General features: G+C 38.8%; 1 protein-coding gene across 33 annotated transcripts in view; it reads right to left on the bottom strand.

Annotated features, from left to right (window-relative positions):
* The window catches only part of TENM3 (teneurin transmembrane protein 3), a 1291378-nt gene that overhangs the window by 212865 nt on the left and 1052474 nt on the right, over positions 1-26039 (bottom strand). For 2 of the 33 annotated variants that reach the window (XM_071432149.1, XM_071432154.1), the window contains exons 1-2: positions 24947-25126; positions 24176-24265 (exon numbers count right to left, since the gene is read on the bottom strand). The exons of 30 other annotated variants lie outside the window; for them this stretch is intronic. The gene's annotated coding sequence lies outside the window, so the exon portion shown is untranslated. Of the gene's footprint in view, positions 1-24175; positions 24266-24946; positions 25127-26039 lie in introns of those variants that run through there. One more of the 33 variants, XM_071432156.1, reaches the window with a different exon arrangement.

Below are 26039 nucleotides of genomic sequence, written 5' to 3'. Positions count from 1 at the left end.
AAATTATTATTTTTTTAATTTAGAAGTGAAGTGACAAGCATTCTATATGCTAAAGAAATGTGCTTAAGTATATGGGAAGGGCAATCAAATCCATTCCTACTTGCAGTTTCTCCTTCCAAATCAGCCAACCAACAGTTTGGCTGAAAAGAAAATAGGAACATGTAAGTTTTACTCATAAAATAAAATCAAAATATATTACAGAGGCATGTGATCAAGTCACCCTTCCCTCTTTTTCACAGATCCCTTGTTTTATATTACAAGCTCTTCACGACTGGGCTATGCCTCTACATGGTTGGAAAGTGCTTAGTACAAAGAGTTTCTAAAGATGTATGGAGACTTGTGTGACTACTAAAATATTAATATTTCATACTTAATTTTAATATTTAATATTAACAATATCAAGAGCAGCAGCAAATATCTCTGTGGGGCTGTCATAGGGGTAATCTTGGCAAGGGAGGGAATACTCAGAAAGATGAAAGACTGGATTTTCAGACACTTATGCCTGTAAATCCATCCAACCTGCATGGAGGAGAGTCCTCTTGGCACACTACCTGCTGTAAATGGCAGCTGCCACTTATTGTAGTTCACACCACAAAATGCAGGCTTGACAAAGTCTGCACTGGCACTAGACAACTCAAAAAAACTAAACAGGACAATAATGCTATACTCAACTGCATATACCATATGCTCTAGTGAAAGGGTTCTTCTAAGTTTCAGGTATGCACTTTCTTTCTTACCATTACGTTCAATCCTCCCCACTTGTAACCAAATTGTTTTTATTGAATTACCGTAAGGAAGTTGATCTACCCAAAGAGAGAGGGTCATCATGTGCTCAGCTGCTCCTGGTTCACAGTTCAGGATGTGGTGGAGCTCATACTGCACTTCAATCTATGGCACAGCTTCCATGTTCAACTGAATTTCACACAGAGGCTACAGCTCTAAGCTAGAAGCAGAAAATGACCCCCTTCCTTCCTCTCCTTGCTTTCATACGTGATATTTCTCAGTGCTGTGTCCACTCTACTATTAAAAAAAATTTAGAACTTAGACACCTTCCTCCAGAGAAGTACTATTCTTACTTTGTTCTCCAACCTATACATTTTTTCAGTATATACTTTAATTTCCCCCCTTACTTCTATTATTACTGGATATATATCACTTCAGAAATTTTTTTTCCTTTTCTGCTAATTGCATCTCTCTGTACTTGCCAGTTTCTCCACACTACCTATATCATCTTCAGCATATGGACTTCTTGCAAGAATCCCTCATAACAAAATCATCCTCACACTTACACTGAAACACAAGACATTAAAATGAAGATCGACAATTATAATGATGAGTTCATAAAGCCATCCTTAATCTCAAACATATTTAAGAATAATCATATTCACCATGAACACAAAACACACTAAAATTATAAGCTTGAGTTAAAATAAATTGTACTGAATTCTTGACATAATTTCATACCGGAAGACAACAATTACTGCATGAAGAAGAGTGCACTGGCATCCTTACTAAATGTAGGATACAATTTCCTTGTAAACAAATACAACCCACCCATTAAAGAACTAATTATTCCCACATCCTATACTGAACAGCAACCTTTATAAAAATGTTTCCCAATAGTCCCTAAGGGTTCCCCAAATGTCACTTCATAAGCATAATTAGAGAAATAGTACAAAACACCTAAAAGCCGGACACTGAAAAATACAAGAAGAATTAAAATTTCCTGTGGTGAAGAAAGTTGGTTGGGATATAAGAGAGGTCTAAACCCAAATTTGGTATTTGGAACACATGACTAAGCAAACAGACAAGAGTGGAAAGCTGCACATAAGATGGAAAGATGTTCATTGAATTAAGAAAAAGTGAGGAAAAGGCTGAATTAAAAACTTGTTCTTTTATTCTTGTCTTTTTCTTGGTTTGTGGTCCACTAAAACAGTTAATTTTAACTTTATTCCAAGTTCCTTGACTGAAAAGCATCACTCACTAGTTTTCCTTATGACTTGATAATAGAATGAAGAGTTTTCCAATGCCTCAGTATTCTACAATCAATACAGTGCCCTTTCTATCAAAACGAAACAATGGCACATTTAGAGAGCACTATATTCAATTCTGGTTTTGGTGTTACACAGAAAACACTCTGAAAATTAAAATAATAAAAAGCCAAAGTTATAAGTAGAAATGGAAAATAAGCATATTTGTTTTAGGCACACATTCCTAGGTTTATTACTAAAGATTGTGACTATGGCAAAAATAACATTTTTAGCCTCACAAATGAGGAATATTACTCCCATTTCCAAAAGAAATGCCTCCCCCAATGCTTGCTCCAAACATTCAAATCCCAGCTTAATAAAAACAAATGGCATCCCTCATTTCTTCACAATTGATATCCAAAGGTTTGCTGTTCTAACAGGATACAGGCACTTTGAAATCCCACAATTATGTATTCCTGTGCCAGAATTCAAACTTTTTTTTGGCAGATGTAAGGAATATAATAAATACATTTATAATTCTAAAATTTAAAGCCCTTGCTTTTGAACCATGAAAATAGCATAATGGCAGATATTAATGCCACTGGAGACATCACAAAACCACAATAAAGGTGAAATCTTATTCCCTTGGTATATAATCTCCACAGTCATTTGTAACCATTTTCAGTAGCAACAAGATAGTAACTAATTTTTCAGTTATGTTTGCAATCGTATTTACACAGTGAAGCTACAGGTGATTTCTTACAAAGAAAAGCATTTAAAGAGCAGCTCCAACAGCATGTAATTGATGTTTCAATCCAACTTACAAATATTGTACACTTTAAATAGCTTGAACACACAAAATTCAATATATATCAGAGGAAAATTTTGCACAAGGTGCTTCCAAGAACAAGTAAACTGAACAACACAACTTACACTGCACACAGTAAGTGTTCATTCACATGCAGCCAACTAATTCAAAGGCCCTAAGAACCTATGTCTGAAAGTGACTTTTCATTTCCAAAATGACTTAGAGAAAAGAAATAAAGAGTTATTTAACATTAATAATTGAAGCTGTATTGAATTTACCAGACTAGAAGGAACATTTTTTTTTAAAATATATTAGGAAGTTTTACTAAGAATGTCCCTCAGGCATTTTTTGCTTTTCTTCATTTGACTGCTAGGTGGTAGTCTGATGCATTCAGATCTCTCAGAGAAACATTTATAAGGAAATGACATTAGCTTTCAGTTGAAAGTCAAGATATATCTGGAATTCCTTACTTAACATCATTTAGTGTCACAACCATTCAGAAGTGAGATCTTTCCTATCACAGATCATTTAAAATAATACAATAGCATGATGACTCCTAAAAAAAAGTCTCAATTTGTTTTGTATACCACTGAGGAAAATAATCAAGTAGGTATTTGATAGCATGTATTTAGCATAAGAAGTCTTCTAATATGCATATGTAGAAGGTCTGGCATAACATTTACATCAGACATTCTCAACAGCCTGTATATATTTAGCAATATGACATGAGATGATCACCATAAGCAGTCTGAATTTGACATTTAGGAAGACATTAATAGCAACACTAGGAGCATGACAAAATTGGACAGCAATAATAGAAAAGTAAAATGATGCCGTTATAATTAGGTTTCCCAAAATGAGTCCATCTTTCAGTCATACCCTTATGTCACTGCACCTACAAGCCCTTCATAAAGGAGTACTAAATTTGTTTACTGTTAAACATGCTACAGTTAGGCAGTTAATAGCAACAAGACTAGAGTTCCCTATATTACTAAGCTTACTTTACCTGGGTACTAAAACATTTTAGTCCTGCAAAAAGGTCTTCACCAAACACTACAGGATGACACCCGCTGACATGCATTTTCCCTCTGTGGATTTATGTCACAACAGTGTGCTTTAGGAGATTTAACTTCATAAAGTACTGAACTCAGTAAGATGAACATTTAACACACTTGAAACACAAAATAATTTCAGAATATGTAATAACAAAGGTTACATGTCAAAATAAGCCTCACAAGGCTGCACACTGCTGTGCACCTGTGGGGCCAGAGATTCACACTTTTCACCACCATTTGGAGCCACAGCAGCAGCAGCACTTGGTGTACAACAAAACATGGAGTGCCCATGGAGGCACTAGCGCTGGACAAAGACATTTCCTACTGACAACAGGGAATATTCAAAGCCTTTTGAGGGCACTCAGACTTGAGGTGGTTATGGACACTGCCTGGGCAATCCCAAGTGCTATCAGGAAAATTTAAGATTTTCCTGATAGAGAAAAGGCCTTAGAGAAATGTTGGTCTGGCGAGGTTTTTCACCTTCTGTACAATATGGCCACTCTGAGACTATGAAAGCTTCTGAACCTCCCTCCTTTTTTTTTTTTTTCCTTTTAAATGTGGCTGGACAACACACCCAGTGATCCATTCCAGAGCTGCCATTTCAAGGAGACAGCGCATTCCTCTCAAAATGGAGGGCAATGTCTGCTGCTGCAAAGCTGCTGGGAGCCAGCAGTGAAACCACCTACAGCACAGTAAAATATTATGACAGGGAATTTGTGAGATTCTTCCTCAGATAACGTTAGGTTTGGTTACAAAAAATGGCACCAAAAATTATCATCTAGAAATCTAAAGGGGCATTTGGCACTTGTTAAATGCTTCATGTAGTGGATATGGGAGCATTTCTGAAACTCTGCCTTGCCAGTAAGTCCCTGTATGCCAGCAAAAGGGTCTGGGAATAGTTTGTAGATTTGGCAACCTTCACTCCATGAAATGGCAACCAGCATTTTTCATGTTCAATGTTAGCCTGGAATGAAGCCTCAGAAATGAAAGCACACTTGTTTGATTTAACCTGGTTTCCTAATCTACTCTCAGCAAAGATTAAGTAAAAGGCGGGCTACTGTGAACCTGCAGTTTATCTGGATTATCTACTCTCTTTACAAATATCTCCTGTTATACTAAGAACTAACTCTTACACGTAAAGTTGCCTTCTTCATCCCACTAAAAGCAAGAGTTAATATCTATGTTCTACTGAGAAACAGAGTGGATGATTCACTACAAACCAACAGTCAAGTAAAAACAAGTTAAATAAAAAATGAAGTATTTAAAAACTACACTTTTTTATTGTTTCCTAATTCCTCCCCCCCCAGCTGAATCAAGTTACATTTTAAGTTCATTTTTTGACAGCATTTTATATTAAAATTGGGAAACAAAGTGTATTGTGGAAAATACAAAACTTTATCTGCTGATAGTAATCTTAGCTTTATCATGAACAGCCATCTCTCCATGCACTAAAACTGGCGTTTATCTCCTATTAAATTCTGTAAAACAGTTTATCATATTCTTTACCCCGATATGAATCTCAGCAAAGCTTATGAAATGCAAATATTGCACCAAAGATACTCTTTCTGTTTGCAGAAGAGGGATCCACAACAACTATCTCAATGCCTTTTTTAATATTAATAATAATACACTCTCAAAACAAAAATTAGTTTGTATACTGTTATATCACACTCACTTCTCCTTTACCGTCAGTAAAACTAATTCAATAGTTGAAGCTAAACGATACCTTAAGAGATTTGCTTCTTTGGGCATTGTCTGGTTTGGAACAAACTGGACTTGAAGATTCATGCACTTGCTCAAAACTCAAGCAAGTTTGAGACCCAGCACGGGCTCAGTGCCCACAGGCCGTGTGCTGTCCCTACCCCCAGGGCTACAAGTGCACATCAAAAGCATATCCCCGTGACAATGGTAACATCAGGCCTTTTTGCAGGGATTTGCTGCTGGAAAAGGCTGTACAGCCTCACACCACAACTAACGCTCTCACTCTTAACAAAACCACAGAACAAATCTGATCTCACAAGCCAAGTTTCCAATCAGCTAGCAAGAGCCTGCTGTAAAACAATTAAAATGCAGAATGACGTTACAGCAATACTGTTTATGAGATAAACCTTATTTCAAAACAGCCATGGTAGGTTTGAGCTGATGTTCTCCATATTAACCTCCTCTTTTAAGTATCCTTTTGGTTGGCAAATAGCAAAGCTGCATTACCATAAATGAACACATCAGGAGCACATGTAATCCTTCTACCCAGCCTTTCCTCTCTGGCACACTACAGGATTACATGGCATCTCCTCCCTGAATTTTGGCATCTCTCCATCTTCTTTGCAAACTCATGCAAAATGAAGCATGAGGAGAAAGCTGGGATGACTCAACATAAACTCTTTTGCTTACTAAAAACAAACTTAAAAATCAGCAATGAATTTTTTATTGCTTTACTGTCCAATTTTGCCCATCATTGCCCTGTTTTGTTCAAGAGATTATAAAATCACCATAGCACTGAAGCTGAGGGCCCAACAGCAGAGAGATTCATACACTGAGAGCACAGCATTTTGTGTTTTGTTCGTTTTGTGGTTTTTTGTTTTTTTTTTTTTTTTAAGATAAAGTTCAGGCCTTTAAATTCTTAATTCTTTCAAAATACTTCCTCATCATCTGTACCTTGTGAGTAACCAGCAGTGGATACTGTATGATACCCACATGGCATCTAGCTCTGCCAAAGTGATTGCAGACTGCCCTTTTTCATAGGAGTGTGTGCTACAGAGAACTGACAAACATTCAGCTCTGTAAAAATCAAAAAGCTCAGCTCACTCTGCTCTGCAGACTAGCTATTAAAGGAGCTGTATTATTTAAAACTGCTTGCCTGCATGCACCTTGTGCATCTGTTTGAGAGGTGTTTTTAAGGAGTGCACAGTCTCTGAGAAAAGGAGAGCAATGAGATCGAGCAGCAGAGCTTTGGGAAGAGGACCAAGTGCAGCCCAGATTGTACTGCAGCATGTTTGTCAGGCAGGACTCTGCTCCTGTGCTGCCAGGGCACAGCTGCAGCAAGACACTGCGAGTAAACTCACAGGGTGTCTGAGATAGAATCCTTTCATTTTTCTGTGCAGAAAGCCACTACAGCTGCTCAGGTTTACAGAGTATTGTAGGGATTTTTTCTTCAGAGCAATTGCATGAATGTGCACAGTAAGCATACTGAGGCTTGCCTAAGAGCAGGACAAGTTCACTCTGATATCCCACTGGGTATCCTAAAAAGTAAGTAAATGGCAAATACACTGCAAGTCAGCACCAAAATCTTCACTTTACTGATACTGCAATCATCAATTAACACGTTTAACTAATATATCTTTGCCCTACATACATCCCAAGTGCAAGGAAGACACCTTAAAGAACAGGAGACTTAGGTGGAGCACAGAATCAGATACATCTCTGCAGAAACTCAAGCCAGTTTGCCACCACCAATACTTCAGCTGAATGCTAAAAAAGATGCAAAATGGGATGCAGGTTTTTAAAAGATCACAGGTATTTGACATTAGTGCTACAAAGGCTGAAGTAATAGTTTAAAGCGGAGCTGTTCACATGGTCTGCCACCAAAAAGGGGTCACCCCACTTTACCTTCCACCCGCTCTAGCAAGCCATTCCCACCTCCCCCTGTCCACCCTTAATTACCCATCTATCTGCATGGGGAACTGATTTGACTCACTAACACAACAGAAAACTATGCTGTAAAATCCTCACCATCACCTTCCCTGCCCCTCTTTCTGTTTCCTTCTGTATTAAGTTTTTTTGCAGCAGTGAACTGTTGGCTCAAGATTGGCTACAGTCTTAGAGAATGACTCTACCCCAAGATTTAGGGTCACAGTGGCAGGAACAACTTTCCTTTTATCCTCTCCTGTCCCTGAGTAAATAATTGAAAATCCTGTCTATTACACTCATATTGGGAACTTCTGTGTAATGCAATAGCTTTGAATCCTTGACAAAATCTTGTTCCGCTTGCAAAAATTGTGCCCCTTCAAATTTGGGTTAGTGCTGAACTTATCTGTTCTAGTACCAGACCCTGTAGTTTGCTTTCCTTACACTGCCAATATAAGTGGGGTCTTTGCTAAAATTCGACATAAGCAGAAACCTTAATTCCTACCCAATGTTACCAACTAGCAGGACAGGACAGTGCCTGGTAAGTCTAAAGCCTTGGGCAGCCCACATGTCTGCAGAGCATGACAAGCTAGAAAAGCAGTTACATGCAAGTAAATACCCATCTAGAAACTAGATGGGTATTTACTTTTAAGGTGGCATTCTTTTACTAGAAAAGAATGCCACCTTAAAACAATATCCTCAAAGATACTGAATTATGAGGTATTTGTTCAGATCTATGCAACATTGCAGTTATTTTGGGAACAAGCAAAGTTCATCTGGTTATCTTCATGTTATAGCACATCAGCAAACTTCATTTGGAAACAAGCCCCATTATTTTATTTTATGAAAGTTAGTCTATTACTCTAACTCAGGTTTTGAAGCAAAAAAAGGAAGTAATAACAGAACTGAGATACCAAAATTTTAACTGCTCAGATACATGCTGATCATTTATGATTACTGCTCTTCACAGATACAGAGACTTTCTGCAAGAAATCCTTTCTTTTGTTTGAGGAAGGCAAAGCTCGCTGGTTACAATGCTAACATGCAGTTCTCATAACTAGTCACAACGTCCACAGTATCTCTTCAGATACTGTCACAGGCAATTTGAAAGCATTTTGAAGTCAAAAAGTATTATTAATTGAAATATTGCAAGGTTCATAGCTATCCTGTAAGAATAAAAACTTAATCTTAGAATAAGTTACTTAGTAATTTTCTGAAATTTAAAAATGATTTGATCCTTCCTCTCACATCAACTTGAAAGTGCAAAGAATAAAAATGCAAGTTCCAGTGTGAAGTGCCAAGGTCCTGGCTCCCTAAGATAGCAAGTAAGCTACCTTTCGTTTCCTAAATCGACGTTTTCCAACCTTGTTGTCCACACCAATACTGACTCTGGATTAGGAAAGGCCAGGTCTGAGCAAAAGAGCAGTAATGGCAAAAGGAGATGCACCAAACATCCCATCAGGAGCTACTGCAGATTAAGTAGTGAGAAACTTCTTTAAAGTTAATCCTGCAACCAGTCCTGCTCTTGCTGAAGCCAGTATGTATAACTCTCACATGGCAGCCTAAACGTGGCTCGTTCTCTCTGTCTGCTGACATGCACTGCACCCAAGCCAGGGTGTATGGGAATTTCTGCAGTCCCATAAATTAGTCTGTTTTCTAGCAGAGCATCGAACCCAAATGCAGTTTGAGGGGGTTTTCTGAAAATGAATTGAGCCTGATCCTCAAGTTTTCACTGAGATTGAACTAAATTAACAAAAAAGTGATTATTAACTAAGAAAGAAAGAAAGAAATGGAGAGGCAGGCTAGAGATGAGACACTGATGCTCACATTAAGGTGCCTCACATCTTTCTCCCTTTAAACTAGCATAGATTGCTTCAAAAATATGTCTAGTTAAAAAATATGTTTCTAGATTTTTTTTAGTGTATATTTCTAGTCTAAACCAGAACTAAGTGGTTCAGTGCAGTCACAAAATAAGCCAAAGCCAAAAGCCCTGCTGGCTCCAGCCAGATGGCAAAGAAGCACCAAAAAGGAACCAAAGTCTGCAGTGGGGAACAAAAGAACACAGCTCACCAACCAACCAACCAACCAACCAAAAAAGTTAATGGGAAAAGAAATAAGGAATTATCAAATCAGAGCAGATATGAACAAGAAGGGATAGGAAAATGAGGAAGATTTCAGACAAGGTATGTGGGAAAAAGCACCCTGCCATCATGCCATTTCAGGTAGGTTTCCAGCAGGAAGCATGTTGGGCTGCACCTCTCCTCTTGAGGGGTTATCCCTCCACACTGGTAAGAATGGACAGCATAGCTAACAAAATGCAGTCAGGGAGTAAAGCACAGCTCAGAAATTCACAATCAGCTGCCCCTTAGTGAAAAAGTCACCCTGCCCAGTAGGACACCAGAAAGGAGAGAATACAAAAGGAAATGGTACCCCAGAAGTGGGGAAAAGTGATGTAAGGTGTTTGCTCTTCCTGCCGTGTGGTATCTGGAAACTACTTGGTTCAATATGAAGAAAACACAGAAGCTATTTTGATCTTTGTTATACAGATGGTGTTTTTGTATTAAATTAATGAATGCATAGCACATTATCACATTCAATGTAAGCCACATGCAGAGAAGAGGTTTTAACTTCCAGATATATTGCTATTTTCTTCTCATTTTAGACATGTTGTAACAACTTTCACACAAATACAGGCCAGCCCACTGTGCTACAAATAATTATACAATCTCTAAAACAGCACCTTGTTCCAGCTATTTGGATTTCTCTATGGTTTTTTTTTTTTGAAACAATGATTTAAGAAAAAAATCAAACACAGACAAATCCTGCCAGAAAATGTTTTCATAGAAGAGGCATAACTAATGCCTACACCAAACATATCTGAAACAGAGTCTGTCAGCAATGCCTCTCTCAGCTACGCCAGCCACCCTGAGAAACAGCATGCCCAACACAAAGCAGCAACACAAATGTCCATGGATCACCATTAGATAAATTTTTGAACCCAGATACTGCCCCCCTATTAGCACAGCAATACAAACTTCATCTTTCCTCTTCCTCATCCTCCATGTGCTACAACCCTTCACCTTACCCCAGGAAGCCAGCTGAATCAGAGTTAAACCAGGATTTAGCTCAAGGGAGGCTGAAAAGCCTCAGGGACAAAACTTAGTTTGAACTGCCAATATAGTGGAGATAAGACTTTCAGGGCTGTGTATAAATGGGATAGGGCAGGCAGGAGAAAATGTAACATGCCCAGTTGCTCTCTGCAAGCACCTGTTTTAAGTCACTGGAGCACCCCTACAGCAAACTCAATACATGTAAGGAGCACAGGGTAATACCTCTCTGGTTGGACAATGTCTCTGCCTGTGGCTACTGTCAGTATTTTCTTAGTGCAGCCAATTAGGTTTTTTCTTGGTTAAAATGCCACCATGGAGTTCCCAGGGAAAATAATAATGTGAAACAGCTGACAACATATTTATGCCTAAGAGATTATTATTTGTTATATAAACTGTAAGAAATTGATAAACATGCATACTATGGTAGACTAGTTTTCATAACAGAAATGGATGAAAAAAACCTTAATGACATTTCTAAACAAACATTTATGCCAGTAAATGTTCTACCACAGATATAACTGTATCAGCAGCAAAACTCAGTTAAAACAACAGAAGCCAAAATAATTTCCCTGAAATAACAGATGCTTCTACCACTGTGAACAGGGTGCAGGGTTTGCCAATACACTACACCACTCCTGCAAACATTTTGGAAAAAGCAAGCCTATAACTTGTGCTCCTGTCACAGTCTTGGTCTACCACAAGTGAGAGCAAGCAACTTACAGGGTTTTTTTCATTGTATTCTTAACATGTTTTCTGCAATAATTCTAACCTTGTAACTTCTTACAAGAAATGATCCACTGTTTCACTATGAAAATCTATATGCAGTAGCCAGTGAGAAGGTTTTACAGGATGAAATGGTGCCAGAGTTTTAACACGTTCTTTGCATTTATAAATTTGTAATCTAAATTCTGTTATTCCACATGGTAGCAAACACATAATTTTGCAGTATTGATGCAAATTTACACAGGCTACTGAACCACAGATTCTTCAGCAACTTTAAGATTGTTTTATGATATATTCAAGAATCCAAGAAGAAAAATATTGTCTACTCAAAATATTAATTTGACTAGTGTGACTTTCTGATTAGCTGATTTTTTAATATCTATTCATGCAGGAATTTTGGCATTACACAAAGCCTTTTAGAAATGATGAAAGAAAAACATTTTTTCTGGTCCTTGGAGACCTACACATTTAAATTCTGTTTATTACTAATGAACATAAATTTATTACCCATTTTCCATTCCTATTATCAGAGATTATTTATTTTATCGGCTGCAGATGTGAGTTTTAACACCTTAACATATAAGTTTTAACATCAGCCATAGACAAGTAGGAAAGATACTATTCAAATGACACTTAAATTTTAGTAGGAAATACAGGAGGTCTATTCCTTATCAAGCATATCCCATTATACTTGTATTTCTAAGCATCTTGGGATTAAACTGTTCAATATTGTCTAAGGGATAGCAAGACTACGGTTTTCAATGTATTTATTGTCGTAACTATTGTACCTATTTATGATTTGAAATGCAACCACACTTGTAATCTATTGCCATCCAATAAAACTAGCTGGTAGTCAGTTGCCTAACTGTTTTGATAGTATGTTATTATTTGCACATTAAAATGCAACTAATAACTTGAAACACCCTTTTCCCTTACATGAATGAAAGAGTTTAGGAGTTTTAAATACTCCCATTACCTTGCTTCCTCCAAACCTGCTTTCCAAATCCTTTCTTCAAGGGTATATTGTGACAGCAAAAAAACCACAACCCTACATTTGTGTGCTTGTAACCAGTTACAAAGTGTGGAAGCCAAAAGAGGATAGCTCTGAAGAACACTAACAAATCTCTCAGTAAATGGCTTTTTCCTCTTTCTCAAGGCTTTCATAGAATGAAAAGGAGGAAAGTCCTCAAATCCTGGCCATCTAAAAGATACCTGCATTTAACATCAATATAAGACCTAAAATAAATAAACAAACATTTTGTTACCTTATGATTTTAAGAGTTCCCAACCTGAGGAGGGCCAAGATACACATTTGACACACACTAGATATCTGTTCCAGGGAACTCTACTCAAGTAGACAGCACTTCAAACTTTACATTTGCTTGAATTAAAGATATTAAAAAAACCCCAAACCTGATTGCTAGTTTCAAATGCACTACCTCTTTAAAGCCTGATTTGCTCTTGGGGGCATGTAAAGACCTGCTAGAGCTACAGCGGCCACATAGCAGGGAATTTGCCTACAAAAGCAATGTGTCTAGTTGTAATCTCCTTCTGAATCATGAAGGTGCTGATTCTGATTTTATTGCATTTATTATATTAAGTTATTATAGCATTCCTGTGCTGCATCTGTCATTTCTACTATGCACTCTGTTTCTCAGGCATTCATAACTTAGTGGTTTTAATTCACAGCTGTCTGAAATTTGGTGCGTTAGTCAGGTTGTATACAAATTTCCTCTGAAGAGGTGGGGGAAACTAAAAGCTTTGGATTTCTTGTGAGTCCAAGGTGTTTTATAAATATTGGTAACATTTCAATTTATTAATAATATTTTATTTCAATAGGCCACACATTGGTCTAACAGCCTAGAGTAGTGGTTTCCAGTCCGAACTGTACCAGAACTATGCTGGCCCTGTGCCTTCTTAGATAGCTCTGTGCTGCCATGTGAACCTAGGGACACTGAGGGGTATCTGTGCAGACATGTGAATGCAACAGGGATGCCTCTCAAGGACAGAGCAGATCTTGAAATGATCTGGAAATAATTCTGGGAGGCAATAATCCCTATTCTGTCATAGGATCTAGAAACTCCAGAGATTCAGACTTCAGATCCCACCTGTAACCTTCAACAAGTTTCTTAATTTAATTCAGGTTGCACAGGGAACTTTAGCTGCCACTTAATACATGATTATTATGACAAGTCTTATTACATATATTAAATAACTTGTAACATACCCCCAAAGTATGAACACATATAATATGTTCTAATAATGTCTATCACTTCTTGTATGCAACAGTGAGTTCATTAAGCTCAGTGGAACTCTAGGGGTAGTCTGAATAACCCAAGAACCCTTATTTTATGAGTCATGTCTTGGTGTGGGTTTTATCAAGATTACATTCAGGTTTTCTGTTAGTAGATACTCAATAGCAGATATTTAAATGAGGGTATCTGGTAACTAACAGTAACATCTTTCATTGTCTTCTTTTTGGAATGACTCAGAAAAGTACAATAAAATATAAGGAAAATAAATATATGCAATTTTCATATGCTGAAATATGATCCCAATATTACCGGGTGGAATGTGCCTGGGCTCTTTTGGCCTTTGCTGCTTGACCGGAGGCGGCAGCTGTGGTGTTTTCACTCAGAGACACCCCTGGCTGGCTGGATGTTGCAGCTGGCACTTGGAACAAACCCAGGCAAGCAGGAATTCAGGTTTACCTCTAGTGGAAAGGCTTTAGGCGAGGTGAAGAGGAGAAGGAGACGGATCCTGCTGGAGGGTTAATCCAGAGTTTTATTCCATGGTCACAGATCTCCGAATCCTGGTAACAGCTCCAAAAGAATCCCAACTGCATGGTCCCGTGTCTTTTTAAGCCCGGGGAAAGGGGGAGGGAAGGGGTAGGTATGCCACCAACCAGGTGGGAGGGGGGCAGTCTCAGGGGACAATGACACCTAGACTGGCCAGTGACCCCAGGGCTGAGGGGCATCTTTGGAACTGCACCAACCAGACAACGCCCTTGCTGGAATGTTAAGATGGACGGACAGCACTTAGCAAGGGGGCAAGGGGGAGGGGAACGGAGAGGTTGGCACACCTGAGGGGCTGGGAAAGGTGAAACAGGATATTGCTTCACACCACAACAGTCATACGTACATTGTCAATTCATATATATGAATTGATTTGATCCTGGTTTGCTTATATGACAGATGTGTAATTACACTGATTCCAGGACACACTTCATATTCTATCAACACTAAAAACTCTAAAATTTTCTATACATTTTGTTACAGATTAAGCTTATGTTCTCCTTTCAACAAGATTATACTGTTTCCCTACATTGGTACATCAATATATGCTGAGTATAAAGGAAAGAAGCAAGTTTAACCATGTCAAAGACCACAGCAACCTAATAAAATCTGCTTTACTCACTATGCCACAGATAAAACTCAGGTATTTCAGAGAAAAGTATAAATATTATTGTTAACTTGTATATCTATATATAATATGCTACTGTTACATTTTCCCAAATGACCAGACCAGTAAAATAACCCTTCTTCCACTAAGTCTGTGAAACTTTTACCACAGAAGTCTCTTCTGAAAACTTTTACCACAGAAGTCTCTTCTGAAAACACCAGCCTGCCGGGACAGAAGGCACGTTAACTGTGCAAGCGCACACACATCTGCCTCAATGAAAGACCTTGGGTCACCTCAAAGCATGACACTGTCACAGTGACACTGAATTGCTCATTACCTGTTTGTCTGGGACAAGTAAACAAATACCTTCTTTCTGCTTCATTTTAATCCTGCTGAGGTGGAGAAGAGCTCTCCAGAATTATGATAGGCAAAGGCAAAGGTAGAAGGTCTGTCTGTAGAATTCAAATCAGCACTTGAGTGAGAGTCTCAGATTAAGGATTAACAGACAGCTGGCAGAGGCAAAGTCCACCACTTTACAAAAATCTGTCTTCTATGCATCAGTGCTAATAATTTTCTTAAAAAAAACCCAACAGTAGCTTTTTTAAAAGGAGGTGGACTTCTATCCAAAGCATAAGCTAGCTAGGTCATTCCTCTGCCACAGAAAGACATTTAGTGAGAGTTACAATTGACTTACAACAGAGATGAGTGCATTTCTTCAGGCTCCTCCTATGGGTAGGCAAAAGGGACTACTTCTACGCTTTTCAACCAACTTAAAATTTGATTGTAGCAATAGGAATGTCATGATACAAAGGTTTATTATTCTTAGAATGTTGCGTGCATACAGGAAGAACCTACTTCTGTGAAATAAAATACGATATTGCATACATTTACATCCAGCAGAAAACACATCAAAACATGTCTAGTTACTTAAGTTATCTCACTTTGAGTATGACCACCAACATGAGTTACAGTATTTTTACTTGTCTCAAAAAATATGGAAATGTACATGAAAATGAGGCAAAATGGACATTTTCAAGCTGATTTCAGTGATAAAGGAGCAACAAATCTGGCAAGAACAGGTACATGCAAGGTAGTTATGCATGCAGCCTCTCAACTCAGCTGAGTGCTGAATGGGAACTGACATTTCATATTCTTGTGTGGTTTTCTCTTATTTTTTTTTAAAGCAATTAAAAAAACCTCATTATCCTAAATTCAGAGCTATATGACAAAAAAACCCTGGAAGCAAAAGCCTCATTTAAATGTTCTTAGCACAGGAAGTGAATCTGTGGAATAAAGAATTAGTAAAATGGAGATAACTACTATCTCTTAAGAAGAGAGTCTGCAGGTTTGTCAGGATCACTTTTCAAAGGGTTCCTATCTGCTCTGGCCTGGCAGGCCCATACAGAAATCACCAGAGAAAAAGAACAAAGAAATCCAGACCTAACTAGAATGGCAGTGTGAAAAATATTCTGAGGCAAATATACTGGGTGAATTTGCTGTTAAGTTTGCGATGTTATGCTCAAAGTGGTTTCTGTCAAATACCAATTTGTTTAGAGACACAGGTGTGTCCTTTGTTTTACCCTTTCCAGTTCTTCCCTACCATGAGCCTCAGGCTCAATGCTTATATCTGCACTAACTCAAGGAGCAGTTTAGTGCAAGCTTGAGGGTAAACACTGGTAAAAAATCATCAGTAATTGGGAACTGATAGTATTGCTCCTGCCTTAGTTTTTGGCTAACAGCCAGCGCTCTCCCAGATAACACCCCCACAGCTCAAGGAAGGGTATGAACCACAGACTGCTCACAGGAGATTGAATGAAAGAGGTCCCCAGGCTGCTGGTGAAGCACTTGTGCACATCAGTGATACTTGAGCTGTAACAAGAAATGGACTTTGGCTTGTTCCCTTTGCTACTGTACTCTAGGACTACACATCTATCTCTCCTCCACAATATAACTTTTCTCTCTACAGTGAAAAAGAAAGGGACTTGGCTGGTTTCTTCTTTCCCTTTCATTGCCCTCTTCTACCATGTTGCAAAATTTGGGAAACCCAAGAAAGGAGGGAACATCCCATGGGAATAGGTGCTAGCCTGCAGCACACCACTCTGAGCTGCAGGCAGCTCCCAGGATGCAAGCAGAACTGATACTTTCCAATACTTCTCAAGTTCTACTGCTTTGCTGGATTTACCATCATCCATGGCCTGTTCCATTTGAATGCTCAGGTAGGATGTTAAAGAGGTGCTGTATTATAGCCATGAACACAAGCAGAACATCAGCCAGCTGAATGTAGGGGACTCCTTCTCTTGGCTAAAATTCAAACTATACACATGCATGCATATGCTGTTCCAGACTAACACAGCTCAGTCTACAAATGATGTTTATAAATGTTATAATTTCTATACAGACTATACCAAATAAACCTACTTTCATGAAGTGATGGTAATTCAGTTTGCTATAGAACTCAGTACATTTTTGTATTTCTTAGTAAAAATCCCCATGTACTCCATTGCATACTGACCACATTTGGCTTAAGAGCACATGGAAACTCCACACACACAAAAAACTACACATAAAAAAAGACAGGGAAAAATAATCAAATAACTGATTCTAGCAGAAACTCTGCTGTACATTGGAAAGTGAAACCCAGCACTCAAAATAACAATTTGTTACCAGTTATTTTATGAGGTACAGTTGCATTAGAGGAAACAAAAGCAAACAACATACAAGCAGAAAGAAGAATGTTCAGCTCTGTCCGGTGTCACCAAAATCACTGCAAGCAAAACCAACTGCCTCAAAGGCAAAAACATAACTTTGATGTAGGCTTTATTTTCATTCCTCTTTTTTCACCTCAAGTAACTGGTTCTGCTGCCATGGCTCTGATCAGCAGTAAATTAGGATTAGGTGGAAAGGACTAGGATGAGGGGGTAATGTACAAGCTGGAGGGTAGAAATGAGAAAAGAGAATTGATAAATAATACACAGGTCTCTTGTGTGAAAAGCTGGCAGAACTGCTAAGGAATAACTCAAAATACTATCCAAATGCCACTGACAGGAAAATCATCAGGGGAGAAGGGTTTACATCCAGAGAAGAACCCACTGACTGAAAAGTCTGTTTAAGATTCCTTGACCTCAGGGGAAAAATAGGGTGGTAAACATTGGGTTCTCATATAAATGACGAGCAGCAGGGTTTGCAGAATAAGACTGTCTGAAATGCTCTGAAGATACTCATTCAGTGTTATGAACCTTACTGTATTCTTTGGAGAAAGGACAGCTGTTGAAAAGAAACTCTCCTGGCAATAAAATACATGCTCAGCTCCATAAACCAAAACTGTCAAGGAGGGGCAAAAGAAAAGGAAGACAGGGTAGGAAAAGTTCTTTGAGGTACTTCCAGTCTACAGAAAAGGCTTCAATATTGTCAGTACTTTCAGCATACTTGCCAAGGGTCAGTGAGACCTTCTTCAGCCCAAGATGCAGCATCTTACTGCTTGTCTCTTGCTTGGCAGGACAGATCCTAAGATTCAACATCATTACAAGACAATGGATAGGCCTAGCTGTGTGGCAACCTTCTTGAAGTCATCTGACAGAAAAGACAGTTTGACAGAATTGCATTTTCAAACTCTGACTGATGCGTCTGCCTTCAAAAGGCTTGTCTTCTGGTTGGGCATATGGAAACACACACACATACATTCTGCTTTATTGCAGAACATGATTGACAAGTACAAGGAGAGAGCTGGGGAGGAAGCAAGAATAATTAAACAGAAAGAAAAATGTAGGAAAATTCTTTAGACTACAGAGGCAAAGGGCACTTTATCATATAGGCAACTAGATCAATAGGCAAGTCTGTGAGAAACTAGGGGAACTTGCAATGAGTGAAAAGGAAGATTCTCCATCTGGATGATGATGCCTCATGCTGAGAACACACTCTGACTCTACAATCCTGTACTAAAGACCACACCAAAACATTGCTGGCAACTGGCAACTTTAAAATCCTAACTGCCCCAAGGAACCTGTCTCAGAGAAATACTGCAAACCCAAGGGTAATGTATAAAACTACACATATAAAACTGGTGAGGCAACAGCTATGAGATGCCTTCCAGGTCCAAAGACAAAAGTGATAATGGGAAGAAGAATACTGCTCTCTTCTTAGGATATCACCTATGTGTTGAAGAAAATGAGCTCATAGGTTGCAAAGTGGAAGTTAAAATCATCTACCTTCAAAATGGCAACATACAATCAAAGCTTAGGAACAAAAGGTTCCTCTCACACTCAACACACTACCACAAAAAAAGTAATAATTGCATTTCAAATTTCAAACACTTGTATTTCTATGAACTGTGCTGAGATATTTTCCACAGCCTCCAGGATGTTACCAATACAAAATGTGCCTTGATATGCAGCTCATTTTTTTGGTCCTTAATTCATCTTAGTGCATCTAGATACATCATCCAAGTCCACAAGGTCTTTAAAAATCTTTCAGGTGGTTCTTCCATGTGACTATGCTGCATTATTTTTTTCTTTCTTCTCATCTTTTCTTATAAATCATTCCCTCTAGCCTCCAATAATTTTTAATGCTCTGCTGTGAGTCTCAGTCGATTAACCTGTACCTTCAGGTGGTCAAATTTGGATCCAGTTTTCCTGTTATTGTCTTTCCTTGTATTTCGTGCATTTATTTTAAATTCCCTTAACAATTATGCCAATCTCTAGACAGGGAGCACTATTAAAAAAAAATATCAGTAAGTTCTTTTAAAGGCCAAAAATTGAAAATTACCCAGTTTATTTGAAATCATTGTAGTTTTATACAAATGAAAGAAGTCTTTCTTAAATGAGAAGACAGGTAAAAAAGAAAGAGGAGAAGATGGACAGTTGAGATTATTTTGATTAAATACTTATATTAACATGCAATAGCTAGAATTATACTTTTATAAGCTTTTAAGACATCAATACTGACTACCATTACAAAACACAAGTGAGATGGAAATCGAACCATTAATTATATATTTTCTAAAGTATTTGTTTCCAGTTTAGCCACAGGCCTCCCAAGGTCTGAGTACCTTTATAAAAACATAAATACACACACATTCAAAGAAAAAATGTCCCTGCTGCTAAGGCTGGAAGTTGGCTTGTTTGTCCTCATAGTAACTAAAAAACAGTCTAAAAAGCAGGAGAATAATGAATAAAACCCAGTGATTATTAATGAAATCCTTAAAGGCGAGTTTATAATGATTAACATAAAGGTCATCTTAATAGTCAACTTAGAGATATTTCTAGATCTCCCAAGCCAAAAGATAAACTCCTCAGTAGTAAAATTTGCTATTATTAGAAAGCTATTTCATTGTTCAACCTCTAATTTGTTACCCGTAATTAAGAAAAATCAGATTTCAAAGCAACAAGAGAAGACTGTGATAAAGCTATTTGAAGTACACTCTGGCAGGGATAAAGCCAGCAGAGAGGTGGCTGTCATAAAATAGCCAAATGGCTTTTTCCACCTCCATCAAGGTCACTTTACTGATGATGTGCTCAATAAGATGATAATGCATTTAACCACTTTCCTTGCATCTGACTTCGACCTTACTGCAAATCCAAATGGCCTTGTTTAACTACCCTGGCCTTTCAACATTTCCCTGAACAAAGATAATTAAGGAGATATACTGCCCCCTACTATCACAGGAATTGAAAGACAAATAAACTTTTAAGAGCACAGCCAGGTGTCTATTGCATTAATGTACAGTGTTTAAGCAGGGGGTAAAATGAAATAATGGTTAAATAATTATAAAAGGTTAACAAAGTTAACTTTGCTATGTAAGGCAATTCTGTCCTATTTAAAAGAAAGAACATAAGAGGCTTTCCAGGCTACTTTTTACAACTCCCTGGATAACAGTCTTTTCTTTAATGCAGTTTCTGACTTAATAGGAAAAATGTTCTGCAAAAATTAACAACTCTGAAATTTCTGCAGAATTGAAACTGGTTATATTTCATACAATGCTACAGTAATGTTTTATGGAAAAGCAGATCTATATGATTAAACCAAAAGCTGCTCTAAAAAACCGTTTCCATTCCTTTTTTTTTTCCCCTTTGTGTGTGGTCAGCAACTATATTAGAGGTGAAACTTAAAGCAGTTGAAAAATTAGTTTGGCAGTTATGACAATTTGAAATCTTAAGGTAGTGCTTTTTTATGATTTTTACAATTATACAAAACAACTAAACAATATCATTCTGTAATAGCAGTTGCCTTTTTTTTTTTTTAATTAATATATACTCTTATATTCCAAACAGCTCTCCAGGACACTAATTCTTCTTGATACCAAGACAAAAAAGCCCCATGTCAATAGCTCTTGGACTAATAACTGAAACAGAATAAAAAGAATAAAAAAGCTGGTAAAGCAGTTGGATGTTAGTTATGCTGAGATGTAAGAGATCTTATTTTAGATTAATTTTTTTTTCTTCTAAATATGTTTTTCTTTTAATCATCTTAGAAATATTGCTGTATAGGTCTGAATCCTCTTCAAAAGCAAGAAAGTGGAAAAACAGCAAGTTGTATCAGAAAGATAAAAACACACAACTCACTGTTGATGTGATACTAGATAAGTTAACTTACTGCTACTGCCAAAATTGCTGTTCCTTTGTCATGGAAAATTAAGTATGCAGAAACCCTCTCACATGTCTTTAATCAGTTTGATCATAATGCAGTTCTTCAGAAATTGCAGCAAATCCACCTCTGCTATTTTGTCAGGCCACCATTACTTTGAGCTGTAGATGTAGTTTGTGCAAATTTCAACATGTTCATGTATTTGGCTTAATCTTTTGCTGTAACACTTCTTAATGTAGACTTAACTCCTGAATTCTGAATACACCAGAAGTTAAACCTCCTGTAAAGGTACTTTCATGTAGTAAGTACAAAAATCAGTGATTACAGTATCAAAACCACGAAGTTTGCAATGATTCATATACCAAGACTATGCAGAGTGTTTTCTCCTGTAAATAAGAAGCCATAAATAAGCCATTCACTCTGAGCTAGAATGATTTACTGCTCCCAGATATGAGAAGTCTACCTTTTTCATACATCTAAAAGACTTGCTTCAAAAACAATCTACTATACAGCACTTTACACAAAACAATTATTTCCTTTCAAGTTTGGATAAATGGTGGCCTTAGTGAATTTCAAAAGAAGACTGCATACCTTGCTGTTACCTTGAGTGAGTACTGAAGTATAATTGCACTCTGAATTCCTTAATCTTAGACAAAGAAGATGAATGACTATTTTCTACTCTTCAGAGTAGAAAAGAGTATTTCAGCTACCTACCTATTTTGCTCAGTTTTTAATGTGAGTGACACTTCTTAAAGGAACACAAGAGCCAGTTTTTCCACTTGTTCCTAACATTTAAAAAGGCTAACTTAACTGGAAAACTACATAAACTTTTGGTTTTTTGTACAGTTGCTTTATTTCATCCTGATCTCTTGTTTTGTATAAAAATCTCCAAACCTAAAAGATATATACATCTTCAAACCATTAGTGAGGTCACCAGCTCACAGCATCATACTCCATACATTACTGAGCAAACAAAAGCCCTCTTGCTATTCTGAAATGCATAAGTCTGTAACTACCTCTGGAAAAAGTCCTTCAAACCCACACAAAGCATAGCCTATAGACATATTTAGAATGAACATAACCAACAATAAGATCTTTGAACACATACAGAAAAGATAGGAAGCTAATGTTTTTTCTTATTTTGGACAACAATACAGTGAAGTCCTATTTTCTCATATCATCACTCAAATGATTTGTTCAATTCTATGTTGAACAAGGTGTACATATTAAGACCTTTTATATTTCTTTGTTTAGTTCAACAAGTGAATTGAGAAGCAATATAAGCTACAGGAAGAGAAGTTATAAAGTATTAGCTTGTAATTGCTTATCAGACCATTCTGGTAATTTGAAAAGTCATGTCAAATCTTCACAGATGCACACCCAAATTGAAAGAACACAGCTCAAGATCAATTCCCTAAGATGGGTCCATTTGCATCATATACTGATATTTACAGGTATAGGTATATCAATATCTCTCAAGCCAAACGATAAACTCTTCAGTACTAAAATTTGCCATTATTATAGAAGTTAATTTCAATGTTCAATCTCTAACTTGCTATTTGCAATTTAAAAAACCAGACTTCAAAGCTGATGGGTTTATGGCAGCATTCTTCGTGTGGACTTGTAGAATGCACACACATCTGACATGACATTTTATATTTTTTTTGTTGCATCAATTATCAGTTTTTCCTAGGCAGCTATCACTTTGGCTGCTTTTCCTCAAATGGAAAAAAAATACCCTCTGCTGTGTGGAACATATAACTTCTTGTGTCAGAAAGCTTAGAAAGTAAAAACGACAAGACAAAGCCATCTAAACATAAAATGTTTTTTAAAGGTCCTATTGCTGTAGGTTTCTTGCTAAATTGTAACACACTGTTTTATAACTCCTTGAAAGGAAAATACCCTTACACTGTGAAATATGAGGCCACTCTCCACACAGGATTGCAGAACGATTAATCAAAAAATTTTGTAACATCTCATTTGTAGCCACTGAGCTGCTTGACAGTTTTGAACCCCAATCTGATGGATGAAAAAAGGTAAGCTAGTTTTTTTCTGTTCTTGTCTGAGCACTTTCCTGGGTTTTACACAAATATTTCCACCAGAACTTACTGAGGATGCATGAAAAGATTTACCTTTTGAATGAAGGAAAAGTGCACTCCAGCAGCTGTGTGCACACCATCTAGAAGTTCATGGGAATAAACTCAGCCTATTTAGTGCCATTACACAAATTACAAATTCTTATCTTAATGATAGGCTATACTTAACATCAGGCAATTAGATCCTTGTGTCTATTAAGAAATTTATATACTTTCCAACGAACAGGGGACTCTTGCCATCTTCAGTAACTTTTCTACACATTTTCAGTGAATTTACTCTGTGGATTAGAGATCTTAGGGGAGAGAACGTACTTCCCTTCCCCTGCCTCCATTGTTCTCTACCTTCAAAGCTTCTAACAAACAGCTCCAGAGCAGCTCAGTCTTTGTCTGGGAGTTTGGTAGTTTACATCCTAAGTTTCTTTTCCCATTGCTAAAATATTAGAAAAGCAAGGTTTTTGAAGCTTTCCACAGGATCAGCCAGAAAACAGACACAAAGTTAACAAAGGACAGCTATCACCACGAAGTGTCAGGTTTGTTTACTGGAGTAGATCAGAATTTCCCCAAATCTTCAAAGTTCCGACTGTTTTGTTTAATAAACTGTTAAAAAATGGCAAACGGGCTAAGTAAGGTGAACATAAGCAAAGACAGTTTAAACTAAAAAAACTCCATAGACAGATGGGTCATTCAAATTCAGATTCTGTGGATGAACAGGAAAACTAAAACATAGGGTGCACAAAAACTGCAATGGTATGTTCATGCACTGAAATACAGACATTATTATTTTAAGTAAATTTAATTGCTGACATACCTTTCTCAGTTTTTTTTTCCTCAATCCTTCCTTAAAGTCTACTCTAGCAATTAACATAGGTCTCCGGATGGCTCACTGAAATATTTAAAGCTGAAGAACAAAAGGTTTATTTTAAAAATGAAAACCTTGGCTTGTACAACTCCAGACATGAATCTGCTTTCAATTACTGAAAGTATTTCCACTTCAGTGAAAAAGGATCAAATCTTCAACTACACCATCTTTAGGCAATGAATTTGATTATATTAAGCTTTAAGAATACAGAATGACTTTGCGACACAGCTGTATATTCCATGCGTATCGTGGATTAGGTATACAAAAAAGAAGGAGCTGGCACTTTAAATGAGAAGCAGACAGAAATGTGTCTGCTCACAGCAGCACCGTACTCCCATACCAAAGCTCTGCTTTAGGGCTGGTTCTTTTTTCAGGTGCCCACATAAATGTCTAAGATTACACTAAGCTTTAAATGAAGGATTTTACAATCCTTTAAAAATGAATCTGGGTTGATTCTTCCCCCATACTCTTATTTGCATAATTTGCACTGTTGTAAAGTTACGTTTTTCTTTCTAGACTTTTGAGCGAGCACAACCTCTCCTACACCCCCCCCAGTGCAGCAGGTATCGCATCCCCTAGGAAGCACGATAATCAGCGGCACTTTACACTTTTCCCATTACGCGAGCATAACAGAGTCGGGCGAGGGAGCTCGCAGGCTTCACTCCGCAGCGAGATGCGATACCTCAAATGCGAATTATGCAAAAACTTCTCATTTCTTACATCTCCGATTCCGCGAATCTCTCCTACCGCATCCCAGCCAGACCCCGGCTCGGGCTCTTCCAGCAGCACGGCCAGACACAGGACGCGAGCGGCTCCCTCCCGGCTCGGCCACGCTCGGCTGGCAGGGCGGGCAGTGCGGGCCGCCCGCGGCTCCTCGCAGCGCTGCCCGAGCCGCGCAATGAGGCAGAGGCAGCGGCGCCGCCCCCGGCCCGGCCCGGCCCCGCCCGCGCCCCGCCCCGCGCCCACCTCGGGCGGCCCGCGCGCGCCGCTCCGCCGCCGGCCCCGTCTGCGCCCAGCGCCGCCAGCCCGGCCCCACACAGCCCGCGACGGTGGCGGCGGCCGGGCCCGGCTCCGCATAACCCTTTGCGGGCCGCGGCGGCTTCGCGGAGCGGCCGTGAGCGCGTACGGCCCGGAGCTCCGGGGACAGGCAGAAGGAGCCTTCCCGGAGGGCGCGGAGCCGCTGCCGCCGCGCTGTTCGTACGCCTCACGGGCAGCGCGGGGCCGCGGGCATCCACCGCAAAGCGGGGCTTTCCCGAGACACAAAATAAACTCCCTGCCGCTCAAGGTAGTTGGGATATCAGCGTAAAGTACCTGCCTGCTCCCGCCCGTGCGAGCCGCCTCCTCCGCAGCCGGGAGGCACCGGCGGAGAGCGGCTCCGGTCGGGGCTGGCGGGAGGCACCGGCGGAGAGCGGCTCCGGTCGGGGCTGGCGGACGGCGGGCTCCCGTCTGGCCGCGGCCGGTGCCCGAGGAGCAGCGCGGCTGAGCAGACGGAGCGGGCCGGGAGCAGAGCGCAGCTGTGAGCGCGCAGATGTGACACCGGCCCCCTCATCATGCACCACCTGGGCTTTAATTGAAACAGAAACACCTCCCCCTCCATTTACCACCGTAGGAGACAGTTTTTCTTCGCGTCTATAGAGGCATGAATATAATACACTCTGCTTACTTCAAAACACTCGGCAATCTATGATCAAGTCCTCTGCTAATGAAGCCTTTGGAGTTCTAGCTTGATCTGGATGCATCGTAGCTGTCAGATAAAGCTATCGAATAATAGATACAAAATACGGTATTCACAGGACTCTCCATTAATTTCTGA

The sequence above is a fragment of the Agelaius tricolor genome, unplaced genomic scaffold (assembly GCF_023055355.1).
Source record: "Agelaius tricolor isolate 1412-34295 unplaced genomic scaffold, bAgeTri1.0.p SCAF_8, whole genome shotgun sequence".
NCBI lineage: Eukaryota > Metazoa > Chordata > Aves > Passeriformes > Icteridae > Agelaius > Agelaius tricolor.
The sequence above is the reverse complement of the archived record's forward strand: the minus strand, read 5'-3'. Positions and strand labels throughout refer to the sequence as shown.